This window comes from Centrocercus urophasianus, unplaced genomic scaffold (assembly GCF_019232065.1).
Source record: "Centrocercus urophasianus isolate 14NV4802_14NV808 unplaced genomic scaffold, USGS_Curo_1.0 seq_10, whole genome shotgun sequence".
NCBI lineage: Eukaryota > Metazoa > Chordata > Aves > Galliformes > Phasianidae > Centrocercus > Centrocercus urophasianus.
Genome location: NW_024884142.1, coordinates 56487611 through 56500950, shown reverse-complemented (window position 1 = coordinate 56500950; position 13340 = coordinate 56487611). Strand labels below are relative to the sequence as shown.

The 13340-nt window shown below is 37.7% G+C and overlaps 1 protein-coding gene across 1 annotated transcript in view; it reads left to right on the top strand.

Moving 5' to 3' along the window:
* UST (uronyl 2-sulfotransferase) overlaps positions 1 to 13340 on the top strand; it is a 156738-nt gene that overhangs the window by 83957 nt on the left and 59441 nt on the right. The window lies entirely within an intron of this gene.

Genomic DNA, 13340 nt, shown 5'->3' with positions numbered 1-13340 from the left:
AAGTGGCGTCAGACTTTCCTGAATGTTTCATCTCTGTTTGCTAGTCTATGAATGAAAACTCCACTAAGTTATTGATTAGTTTCGTACTTGGGCTTTTATTTAACCAATTTAATTTTGTATTGGTAAAACAATCCAGATTCTGTAGAATACAGATGTGTAAACCATGCAAATGAATTACGCTCTGTATCATGAGAGTATAATGAAGAGTAGCAGCTATTGAAAATACACAGTAAGACTCTAGAGACATTTATAGCATAGAATGGGAAGAAAAATGAGTTTGGATGAAACTTCTGAGGAGTTTTTGGAAGGATGTGAGTTGTGCCAGTTAGCATTAAGCCAGGATACAGAGGTTAAAGCTGACTGCAGATGATTATTGCCCAGGCATTAAATTTAATTTTAAAATTATATTCAGGATCTGTGCCATCTGTGCTACTGATTTGGACTCATGGTGTTAAGATAAAAGAACTTCTGCAGAAGTGTGAATTTTCTAGAGGTCTTTGCAGAAGCTTGCCTAGCTGCCCAGTGTTTTACTTATGCAGTAATGTTAATGCATCTGCTTTGAGTGTATGGCTTCAGGCATGGGTGGAGAATGTATAGTAAGGGGGGTGTTTTTTCAGAAAATACACTATTTTGAAGAATTGAAAGTTGATCTTGCCTGTAACTGAATATGGGCATGATTTCATTGCATGAAAACCTGAATAGTTAAACAGAATTTTGATCTTCTCTAGTTTGATTCTGCAACAATTCTGTTTACATTATTTTTAAATTACAAAACTCATTAGAATAGGACTTCACATCTTTGGTAAATAATCTCTTCTCCCAGCTGAAATGCAGGATCAAACAAGTAACATGCCTGAGGGTCAAAGGGAAGTTCTTGAATGAAACTGATTTTTCACAGATGGTACATAGCATTAGATATGAGGAAAAACATGAACGTGTTTACCTCTTGCTCCTCCTATGGTTCCATTTCCTGTAAATATGATGCATCCTTGTTATACAGGTAATTGTTTCTTTTGTGTATGCATAAGATTTAATCTGTCTCCACTTTTCTTCCAATACAGATTTGTAACGTTATGTAGAACTACATGAAATGTATAAGAACGCTTGCAATTTCCTTTTGGTTGTTACTTGCAAATCTTAAGAACGTATTTTTCCTTTTACTGAGAGAGATTTGTTTTAATTAGCAGCTCTCTGGTGTGAAGAGACTGATTAGTAATTTAAATGAAATATCATTAAAGTTCATCAACTTTGCTTAATTTAGGTTTAGCATTTTGTAGTGTTTTCTGATAAACGGAATATTTGTGAGAGTTTTCTTCTAGTTTCAAAATTTATTGGTGGTATTAAATCTAATTGTGATGTCAACATAAAAACCAAATGATACCATAAAAATTAAAAGAAACAGCATAAAAATATCAGTGTGATGTTTTGTGACTGTCAACTCAAGACTTTATGCAACAAATGTTAGTGAGAAATCAGTACAGTGGAGAGTGAAACAGAATCGTAGAACCATGGAATGACTTGAAATGGAAGGGAGATGAAAGACCATCCAGTTCTAACTCCCCTACAATAGGCAGGGTTGCCAATGATTAGATCAGCTTGCCCAGTTTCCCATTCAACCTGACCTTGAACACTTCAGGAGTGGGGCATACATAACTTCTTTGGGCAGTAAGTACAAGATAACACAGCTTAAAGATTAAAGAGGCCCACTTCGCAAGGAAGGAGACCGCACTTTCTTCAAGGCGTTGTAGCAGAACCATTCTGAGAGATAACAAAGTTTTTCATGGACAGCCACGCTGGGCCTTAGTCCAGCAACCAAACCTACTTCTCATTTTGTATTTTATATCTTTGGAATTTAGGGTTTTATTTGCAGAAAGGGACAGAGAACACTTTATTCTCCTTCTACCTGTGCTTGCTAAACAGACAGACAGGAGGTAAAGGCAAGTTATCTTCACCACTCTTCCAGTAAGATTCAAGGTCATTCTTTTTTTTTTATTATTTTTTTTAAAACTTCCTTCAGAATCCGCAGGGATTGCTGTAAACTGTTTAAAGCATATAGTTGGGTAGTAGAGAAGGAGATGAAATAGTAGTAGAGAAGGAGATAAAACATAAGCAGAGTCTTGCAAAACAGAAGTTTGCTTCACCTCCAGTTTTTGATGCCTCTCAGCTTCCCAAACGGTAGTAAGAAAAATAAACACGCTTTTTGTTTAATGTCCCTGATGTGAATAACAGCATTCACAAATCATTTAGATTTTCCTCTTTTGCAACTTGCACCTGCTTATAGTCTTGTCAGCACTTAAAGCTCTTTGAATATTCAGAAAAACATGTCATTTATTTGTGCTATTTAGATTGTTTCCAACTGGAGGAAAAAAAAAAGAAAAAAAAAAAAAAAAAAAAAAAAAAAAAAAAAAAAAAGGCTTATTGCCTATAGTTTCTTTCCAGAAAAAATCTCCAGTGGAAGGGAATTAAGGCTTAGGTCACTGATGAATTTGAGCACAGGCATGTTTCAGAGGCACAGTTAGTTCTGCTGAATAAAATTCTGAAAATGCAAAACTATAGTGCTTGCCAGGAACATTTTCCCCTCTCTTTGAAGAGCGGTTTAAAGAGTGTGCGCTCCTTCAGCTGCAGTCACTGAATCTTCACTTACTTTCCTGTGTTCTAGTTTTTCTTTACTTTGGTATTATCTTTACTCAATTCACAATAGTACAAAGAGGCAGGTAAAAAGTTAAATCTCAACAGAATGCATTAAATCAGAAACATTAACTTTTACTGCCATGAATCTAATAGAGTGCAGCTTCAAACGGATAGATTAAAAAAAAGTATGTTTTCTGCTGTTCTCTGACATGAGGGAATTTTTGTGTGGCACTTGTCATAGACCAGTTAAGGAAAAACTTAGCAGTGTTTCACAGTTTGTGTTTCCAGTCTGCCCCTTGCAGATAGGACTGGCTTTAGGAGACATCCCTATGTTCCACTCAGTCTGCTTCAGGACCATTGCTTTGGGGAAGATGGAGCTGTTTATTAAATTCTTTGAATATTTTTTGTTCTGGCTCCATAATCATCATCCTGTTCAGGTGATCTAAAACGTTGGACTGACTTATTCATATCCGGCTTTCTTCTGATAACCCCATTTTGAAATGTTCTTATATGTAGAAATAAATGTTTTGATGCTTTTTTGCTGGATACTGGCTGTTGCTGGTGAGGCTAGCTGAGCATGTTTTCTTGCTCTTGATTGGGAAAAAAGGTGTATTTCTCAGAAGTCTACCGTAAAACATCCAAGATATTTGAAGCCTTCTAGTGACACTGACTCCACCACTTCCTTTGGTACTTTGCTCCAGTTACAGTGGAAATTAGTCACAATAATTTGAATTCTTCTGTGTTTTGCCAGCGGGATTTAGATTCTCGTTTAATTAAATGTTTTCTGTTCTCTGGTGCTTCTCACCATGCATCCATCCACTGCTGTTTCCAAACACCTGCTGATAACAGCAGCTCTTAATTCTCTTGCAGTCGGGTGCTTTCCTCATCCATTTAATACTTCTGTATTTTTCTCTAAAATTTCTTCAGTATCTCCATAGTCTTTGTAGAATGTAAATGGTCAGGTCCGTATTCCAAACTAGTACAAACTTTACTAATATGTGTTATTCCAGGAAAAAGCAAGTGGGTACAAGTGTTACAAAGTTACCCACCTGGTGGCATGGAACAGGCTGCCCCAGGCAGTGGGCATGGCCCCAAATGCTGGAGTTCAAGGAGTGTTTGAACAATGCTTTCAGACACAGGATTCGATTTTGGGTGGAGTCAGGGGTTGGACTTGATCCTTGTGGATCCCTTCAAACTCAGAATATTAGATGATTTTAAAGTAGTGGGTCCTTTTGTGGCGTCTTTCATAAAGTCTTCTATGTCTCTGAATTCAATTTTCTATATTAATATTGCTGTGGAAAGCTTCCAAAATGTTACTCACAGAAAATACTTAAGAACGTCTATGCTAGAAAAAGGAACAGGTTTATATGTCACTGCTGCTTTTGCTGAGGTTGCAAGTATTAGCAGAAGATGCAAATAATATAGTGTTAGGCTGCAGAAGCTTTGAAGATCTGGAGTAGCTTGGAGAAGCACAGAAAGCTATTTCATGATAGCTGCAGGTTGCTCATAGTGCTTCATCGTATGTGGCCCATGGTCCATTTATTTAGGGTGAGAAAAATCAGGCACAAAGAAGCTTTAAGACTGTGGAAAAGCCCCACTTGAACTCTTAGTAAAATCTCCTAATTAATTAAATAGTTAGTATAGTCTTTGGGCACGCATTCAAGGTCCTCGAAGTATGCTCCAAGTGTCACAGGTTTCAGAGAAACAGAACATTTGCAGGAATGCATATGGGGCAGTGAGGCCAAAGCGTGGTACAGAATGAGTCAGGGATCAGGAGAATTGCACAACTCCCAGCGTGGATGTCCTCCCTCCAGTAACTAATTGCAATAAGTATGCTTGCATCTTCAGTGCATGCACTTACAGCCCCTAGTTCAGGGAGAACTGAAACTTGCCTGCTCCTTCCCATCTCAGGGTGAATGAACATTATGTGGGAACGTGGTAAAAATCTAAAACTGTGCTTCTGTCAGTGACTTTTGTTTACATAAAGGTTGACTGATTAGGTCAGGATAAAGCCATAGGTAGGAGAAGCATTGAAAAGACCACCCAGAGAGAGAGACGGGCTTTTTCAGGTTTCGCTGAAGCAATGAATTCTCCACTTTCTGCAAGAGTCATAGACCACTGGGGAATACCTCCTTTCAAATTTCTAGTGATGTGGTGAAGAGATACAAAGAGTTAAAGCATGAACTCAATTTAATCATTTTAATTAGCTCTTAGGTTTCAGTTCAATATATCTTATTTGTTTGAAGCCTGAATGAGTTAATGCTCAACAGCAGAACACATTCTCTGTGCTGCTGAGCTGCTTCCCCGTTCTTTCTTTCTGTTGCAGTGTAATACTTGCAGCGTGTGTGTGTTTAGTATCTGGGTGGGTGCATGTGCTTGGGAAGAGGGGGCAATGCGTTCCTTTTAGCATAGTTTTCTGAGGAATTAAGACTCATACAGCAGTTCCAACTGTTGTACCTATCTTTCCAGTTTCTCCCTCATGTCTATTTCCTGAATAATTTCTCAACCCGTTGACCAGTTTCTAGTCAAATTTGGAAGGTCAGTAGAAGACTCATAGACAACTGCATTTCTTCAAATGCCCCTGCTGATGGAAAGCCGAGCCAGACAGAGCTTGCAGACATTCTGTTGAGCCGTAGCCAGTGGCCACTACTGACTGGATGCCAGCCCCAGCTCTGCTGTTTTTCCTTGCACCGTGCTTGGTGCGTGAGGGATGTGGCAGGCAGGCTGTGAAAGGGAAGATCTCTTAAGTCTTCTGCTCCTGAGGGTACTTCCTTTTAGTCACTGTCTTCAATATAAGAAGTAGTTCTGGTTTTCTGTTATTCATTAGTTGAAGTAATGTGCAAAGTCCTTGTTTTTATTGTAAAATCGTTTTTGGTAAACAGTCCATATCAGTGTTACTGACTTTATATTATTTTTTTAAACAGATGCAGTGGCCAGCACTAGCTGATAAAAATGGATCTGCTGTAGGGACAGACACAGTCACATTGACAAATTTAGACTTTTCTTCAATTCGTACCAGAGTTCTGAATTATGAATAGCAGTACATCACATGCTGTATGAAGGCAGATAAAGATTCAGAGACAGAGATTCACTTTGAATAAACCCAGAGCTATGATTAATTTCTGAGTATTGTTTGGGGTTTATTTGTGGGTGTTTTGTTCAGTTTTTCACCAGTTATGCATTTCGTCCGATACAGAAGCAGCTGTAAAAATGACAGCTTAACACAGCACTTTGACATTACAATGTTCCCTTTCATGGGTTCTATTAAAAAAATAAATTAAAAAAACAGCAAACAAAAAGAACATAAATCTTGAAAAATTAACTTGCCTATATGGGAATCAGCTGCATGTTCAAAGTAGGAGCACTTTTTACTGGAAGCTTGGTATTTGAAAGCCTTGCATGCTAGGTTGTTCATCGTTTGAACAGGTTGTGTGCTACATATGCTATTTTTTAAAACTTGTTTTGGCATGACTTAACCTGTGCGCGTGTCTCTGGCCCATTGATTTGGAAATAGAATTTCATTTTTAAAATTTTTATAGACTGGTGAGAGGTCAATAAAACCACGAAATATTTGTTACAACCCTCACAGTTATGAACAACCTGAGAATTCTTGTTTCTCCATTTCTCAGGAGCAAAAAATACCACACAGAATTCAGGTGTTTGCAGAACATGCCTATTACCTGCTTTAACTATGCACAACTAGTTTTTGAAAAAAGCGTGCTGGGCAAATGCATGGAGCTGATCCTGGAAGATGCAGAATAGTTTTGTCCCTTCAAGGACAAACTGAAGTACACTTTGTACGGCCTTCAGTAGTTCAGTCAACTTGCACCGATTCTGCGAACTTCGTTGCTGGGGCGGATGGGGCTCTTCAAATACCTCCTTAACACAACATCTTGAAACAACAATTGCAGCCTGAGCTTATCTACCAAAGCTGTTTCATGTTGTTGATTATTTTTTTTTCCTCCTTGAAGAAAAAACATACACACCTAGGAAATATCATTAAAAGTACGTTAAGAAAAAAAGTTACCACCCTTTAGGTAAGCCTTTAAAAGTAGGGAAATGTCAGCTAAACCTACATGCTCAGCCTTAACACTGTGTCTTTATGTGTGTTCATTATAATCTATATTTTTTGCTAACACATCATGAAACACTTTCTACCACCATGTGAGGTCCGCCTTGTAAAGTACACATTTCATGAATGGCCACATGGTGCTGTACTCCCTCCTACATCGTTTTTCTTTTTTTTTATACTAATTTTTTTTTATGATCTGACTGTGTAATGATGTTTTTTAACTGTGGCTAAGCTTTTTAACTGGAAGGCTAAGCACAAATCTAACATGCAGTTTGACCTCTGTATGGTCGAGGGGGTTGGTGTTTTCTGCTGTTGTTTTTGAGGGTTGTTTCGGTTGTTTCTTTTTTTTATTTTTTTTTTTTTTAGAAGACATTGCTCCATAGCGAGTTTTTTCCTGTTTTGAAGATCAACTGATTTAGAATTTATTTCCACCGATTTCCTGCGTTCTTCACATAGAAGATGTTTCAGCTTTCATTTAGCTGGTGATACATTATTCTCTGAATTTAAGTCACTACTTGAAATCTAGTTAAGTCTGAACTGAATGTCGGTCGGTTCAAGCATAACACTTCATACGCTTTCTACTGTCATTTTGGTTTCTGTGCTCACTTTTGTCCTGTAGATTAAATTACCAATTTTTGAGTAAATTAACTTAAGAAAGATGTTGATTACTTGGAGTCCAAAAGGAAGTAAAAGAAAAGAGAGGAGAAAAAAAAACTCATGTGGAAAGCCTGATAGATCATAGAAAGAAAATAGAGAGATGACTGGGAAAGCAGAAACAGTGATAAGTTTTGAATATTATATAAAGACAAAGGGAAGATACTGTTCTTAAAACGTAGTACCAGAAGTGGTGGTTTTAAGTAATACCTACAGAGTTCTAGATTAGATGTCTGGGAAAATGCTTGAATTATAGGAGCAACAAAATAGATTGTACTTAACGATTTTGTAGTTGCTAGTGATAAACGCATGGTTGATCCTGCCTTGGGGCAAAAATTTGCATTACAGCAGTCCTAAGTCACTTCTGTATTTTTTCTCACCCTTGAATAATGCATTATACAGACATTTTTCTACTGTATAAGCTTTTGTGTATAAATTCTTATACGCTGTGGTGAAATCACCTCTCAGTCTCCTCTGGTGTTTTTTTCCTTGTATTCTTTTCATGCTGAAGGTTCTGATCTTGACATTTTTTCATTGCAAGGTATCTTTTCTATCATCCTTGTGACTCTGCTCTCTTTGCACATGCTTTGCTTGGGAATGACTTGGAGCTTAGTTAGTGGTCATGTTAGTGCTGTGCTAGATCTTTGCTCCTCTCTGCTTCAATCTAGGATCGTTCTGGTCTGTAAGGTCTCCCACTGCTGATAATCTGTGCAAGCATACCATGTCCTTAGCAGAGTTATTCCTTTCCTGTGAATGTCTCAGTGCTTGGAGTTTCGTATGCTGTGCAACAGTTTGTTGTTTGCTTATGTCTTGCTTGCCCTCTGATTCAAGTGGCTCTTTATCAGTAACCTGGTCCCTTCATTATCCTCTTCTTTTGCAACTTCATCATCTAAAAATGTTATCAGAGGTTTTCTGCTTTTCTTCTGACTCACAGATAAAAGTATTAAATAGCAAAGATTCAAATACTCAAGCATGATGATGTCCTCATATTCATCTATTTGATGGTGATTGCTTAGAATTTCTCATTTGGGACATAGCAGGCACATTTGCAGTTTTGATTACACTTCTATATTGTGTGCGTTGTAAAACAACGTGTACTACTAAGTTACAGCATGTGATGAAAGGCAGTTTTTCATTACTCCCAGTTTACTGCATTTCAGTTTCCATATGGACACCCTTAGCCTTGTCTTCAGCTGCTGAGTGACAGCCATTTCCATTAGACAGCTGGAGTCACCCTTAACAATCCTGATAAATGGGTTCAGAGAGGAAGCTGAACGTGCAGTACTGAGCACTTGGTAACTTCTGACCCTTGCCTGCATTCTTTGTGTGATAGCCTTCCTAAAAGGTCAAGTCACAAAATGTTTTGTGAATACATATCATAGATCTGTGATCTCAGTGAATTTCGAAGGCGGATGTTTTCCTGCGCACCACGTTGGTAGATTTGAATACTTTGCAAAGTGTTGTATCTGCTGTTCTACTGTTTGTTGGGAATTTCTCCTCATTTTCTGTTCTTCTATAATATGCAACATCTGCTTTTGTTGGAAAACTCTCTAAATTGTAAGGAAATGTCAATTAGAGGTCCAGAGAGGTCCTGAGCCAGACCTTCCAAAAGCCTTAAATGCAAGGTATCTGGAACTGATTGATTTTAAATCATGTGGAGTTTGACTTAAGCTGAGATTAGGGTTGTGTCAGTAATAAGTTTTTTCTTTCTTATTTCCAGCTGTTACTTTGCATGAGATAAATGAAAACACAGCTAGTCTTTCCTCCTTAAGTGTTACCTTTGCTTGAGTTGGGGATGCTTTACAGACACAGGCAAGGCTTGCATCTGTATTGGTGCTGCTCGTTATGAATTTGTATTTCAAACTATTTTCATATCCTTAGCATGATGAAAGGCATAGGGGGAAAATAACTCACTCTATGTTTACTATGCAGGAAGGTAAAGGCTGGCAGAAATACAACGTCAAATATTCTGGGAGATTTATAGGATAGTGAAACACAAGGCCTGATGGTCTAAGCTGCTAGCTGTTCACTAGTCTAAGGCAGCTTACTAAGCTATTCTTCTGGTATTTTTTTACAATGATATTACCTATACAAGGCAATTCAGAAGCTCAAAATTCCTACTATTGATGCCATAGTTCTAGAAGATGTAATTAATGAGTGCAATATTGTCGCTTTGCACCATTTTATTGTTAACCTTGAATCACTGTGCAGCTTGTATCATACCTTCCTTTTGAGGGCAGCCCAGCCCTCAAATGCAGTCTTAAAACTATAAAAATGTATCTCAGCTCACATTATTTTTTTCCTTCCAAAATTCTAACAGAAAGCTTGAAAGCATAACTACAGCACAGGTTAAAGACACAGATTTAGGACTATAAACTCCCTGAGTTTGAAGGTTGGCAGAACCGTGCAGCACCATGCAGACAAGACTTCAGCCTTCTCCTCTGGGAATTGTTGCAGAAAAGGTGTTAGCCCGTTGTTGGAGAGGGTTGGTGGAGCAACACTGAGCTGCCCATTGTCTCATGTACAGAATGGTGTTGCTTTGCCAGATGTGTTTCTTGAGTTTCTAATTCTGCAAATAAAACACATTTTCAGAAGACAGAATTTGATCTTACTGCATCTTACGTTCCAAAAAGCTGAAAGTTTTACATTATTGTTTTTAATATGATCTCCCTTTGAAACTGTGTTGCAGATCAGGTAATGGAGCTCTAACATAATTCATCTGTAAAGCTTCCTAGGTAATTGGGCTTTCACCATGGTTGTATAGAGCTGCAAAAGGAAATTATGCTTCCTTTCTAAGGACGCCAATCCATATGAACATTAAGTCACTGCTATTTCCTGTTTGCTTCCATTATACTGAACTTGTAGCAACTAACTAATTTAAATGGATATAACTTACATGACAAGAATGATAGGGAATCATAGTTCTTACAGATAAAAGGTTGAGTATCTTGATTTCCTGTATGTGTAGGGAATAAAAAGCACACTTCTGTTTGTGCAGAGTTTTGTGCTGAGCAGAAGTGCAGCAGCCTTCTGATGTGAAGCAGTAGGTCTGAAATCATACTTAACCTTTCTTAAAAAGAACTGAAATGATGAATAGCAGGAGCTCAGAAATCCTCCATTCGGCAGTAAATCAAATTGCCTTGGTTGAGTTTTTTGAATTCCGTAACTTTTTTTATTATTATTATTATTAGCTTAGAAGGGGTTTGTAAGCTGTTTTGAGCAAAGGTTATGCTCATATAAATAATAAAATCATAATTTATCAGAGACATTTTTCTAGGGCAGACTCACAACATCTGGCGTATTTCTCAGCCTTCTTTTTCCCTTCATTTTATTAAAAAAAAAAAACAAAACAAAAACTGAGAGAAATGGGGAAATATTAGTAAATCTTAGTGTTGTTGATTGAAGTCTGTCAGTAGGCTATTGTCTGTAGGCTATTTATTTTGATGAGGACTCTGAAAATATACCTGTCACAACAGAGCAGTTAAAACAAACATGATGTAATAGCATCTGTTAAATAAATCAGGAGAAGTTAAGTGCGGGAAGAGCTCTGCGGACCCTTTGAGCTCTCCATTGGAGAAGTGGTGTCCTGTCCCACTCAACTCAATTAAAGCGATGCACTGCTGGGCGTGAGAGGGATCCATCTAGAATGTTTATCATGCAAGATCCAGATGCTTCCCAGAGAAGATAAACCTTCTTTGGAAGAACATAATTGGCTTCCTTTCTGATCTTTTGCAACAATTACTTGAGTATACATAAGCTTATATGATATGTAATGAGAGCATTTTATGTTATTGCTTGCTGCAACATTTTTATGGATGTTATTAATTTGAAAAGTTGTGTTTTAGAGAGCTAAGTAATATTTAATATGATGTGGCTGATAGATAACTAAAAATGCACAGAACATACTCGGCCAAATGGAGCATTGATTTTCCTTTTTTTTCCTCTAAGTAGCCTGAGGTTATTGATTTTTAATCATTGGGGTTTTTTATGTCCTTCAGCTGCTGCTGTGTTTCCAACCAATAGTCTCAGTACAGTCTATAGAAACAAGTGATTGGAATTTGAAGTCTAATAAACTATGCTTAAAACACGCACATTTGAATATGAACAGGAACAGACTTGAGTTTTCTGAAAATTTTTCTTCTTGCTGCCTGATGTAGCAATTGCAGCTGGGTCTGTACCGGCCTGGTTAAAGTGTGCAAGAGATCAGAAATTTGAGCTGCCTGTTTTTCTGGGAGACTGCAGTTTCTATTTTAGAAATAAGTTCCTCTGAGTTCTCAGTGAGTGACTTCCCATCCCAGCCATCCTCTGGGGACAGACGAGTTTGCATATGTCTCTTCTCAGAGCTGTTGGTACTGCATCTGAAGTTCAGATGTTCAGGGACACGACTTTACCAGGAAAAGAACAGGCTCTATTACTTGGGCTGCTTGGTTATGCAATTTGGTCCCTCTTTTTTCTTCAGAAAAGGCAGTGAGCATTTGTATCTAGACACTGGTAACCATCTGTTCTTGCTTTTTCTTTCTTAGGCTTAGCATCTACAAATCCCAGGCTGGATATCCCTGCCCTCTGGCTCCTGTAATTTTTGTCTCTGTCTTGAGACAGCTTGCTGCCGTGGTCATCTCTTCTTGATGTCTTCATCACTTCCCTTTTTCTTTACTACTCTCCTCTCACTTCTGTCTTTAGATTACTGTTAATCAGACAGCAGGAAAAAATATGTGTTCAGTACTTCAGGTGCACCTAATCTTGCCAGCAATTTCACTTGGAATGATCATTTTCATGGCTACCAACCATGGCACTCACCAACCTTTTTCTATTTAGATGTGTGCTGGCAAATCTTAATGCCTTTAATTTTCTGTAGTAATTGCGGGAGCGTCTGTTTTTCATTTAAGTCTTATTTCTGTATGAAGGTGAAAAGAGCAACAAAAAATATCTTAGAGAAGAATTCAGAAAACTTCCCTTGCATGCTTATGTCCTAATGGGCCTATGTACTAATCAGGAAGCAAGGAGCATCTGCCTTTTTAATTGGATTGTTTGAAAGGCTTTTGCTGTTTGTGTGTTTTCAAATTGTGGCTGCGTTACGGTCAATGAGATTACTGATATGCATAAATGAAGAAATTATTTGCGTAATTATTGATAGGCTTAGAAAAGGTATGCATAAATAATGACCTTGCTATCCAAAGGAATCGTGTGGAATAAAAATGAAGTTGAAACTGGATGGGATTTCTCTTGTCTCCTACTTAATATTTTTGTTTCATGTAATATTTTTTCTATTGTCACTTACTTTAACATTTTTAAACAATTTTGCTGGGTCTTTAATATTTATAAAAACCCTGGTCTTTTATTGTACGTATTCAGCTGTTCATCTGATGCGAGACGAAGAAAAACTGAGAACTTTTAAAATCTAAATGGTATCCTAAATGGTATCCTAACAGTTTACATTTTAAAAGAAACATAAACTGTGACTTAGAAAATCATTTGAGCAGCATTAAAATACTTAAATATGGCGGTGTCCTCAAGCTTTCAAAATACATAATAGGCTTAACAAAGGATTGTTCCCTGCAATGGGGACATGGGGCAAACCTAATCATAATTAGATCAGGTAAATTCCAAATTGGATTTCTCCTAGGAAAATCTCAATCCAAATAAGTTTAATTTGCTTGGTCTTACATCATTATAATCCATAAGTCTGTTCCAGAACGTAAACGTCCATGCTTCTGTTTTGACCAAGGAAGAGCGTAATCGCGGTGACTTGGATATTAGCATCATTTGTTGGTGATGGGTATTGATGTTAAATAAGCAGTCAATATTTTAATGTTCTGAAAAAGCAGTATAATCACAGGCCTTAACTGCTCAAGCTCCCTTTTCATCTCTTTCTCCTGGTATATCCTGCATATTAAATGGAACATGCTTGTCCTAACTACTAGGCAGAGGCAGGTACCCTCAACTGCAGATTCCTTTGCTGTCTTTTATACAGCCCCTGGACACC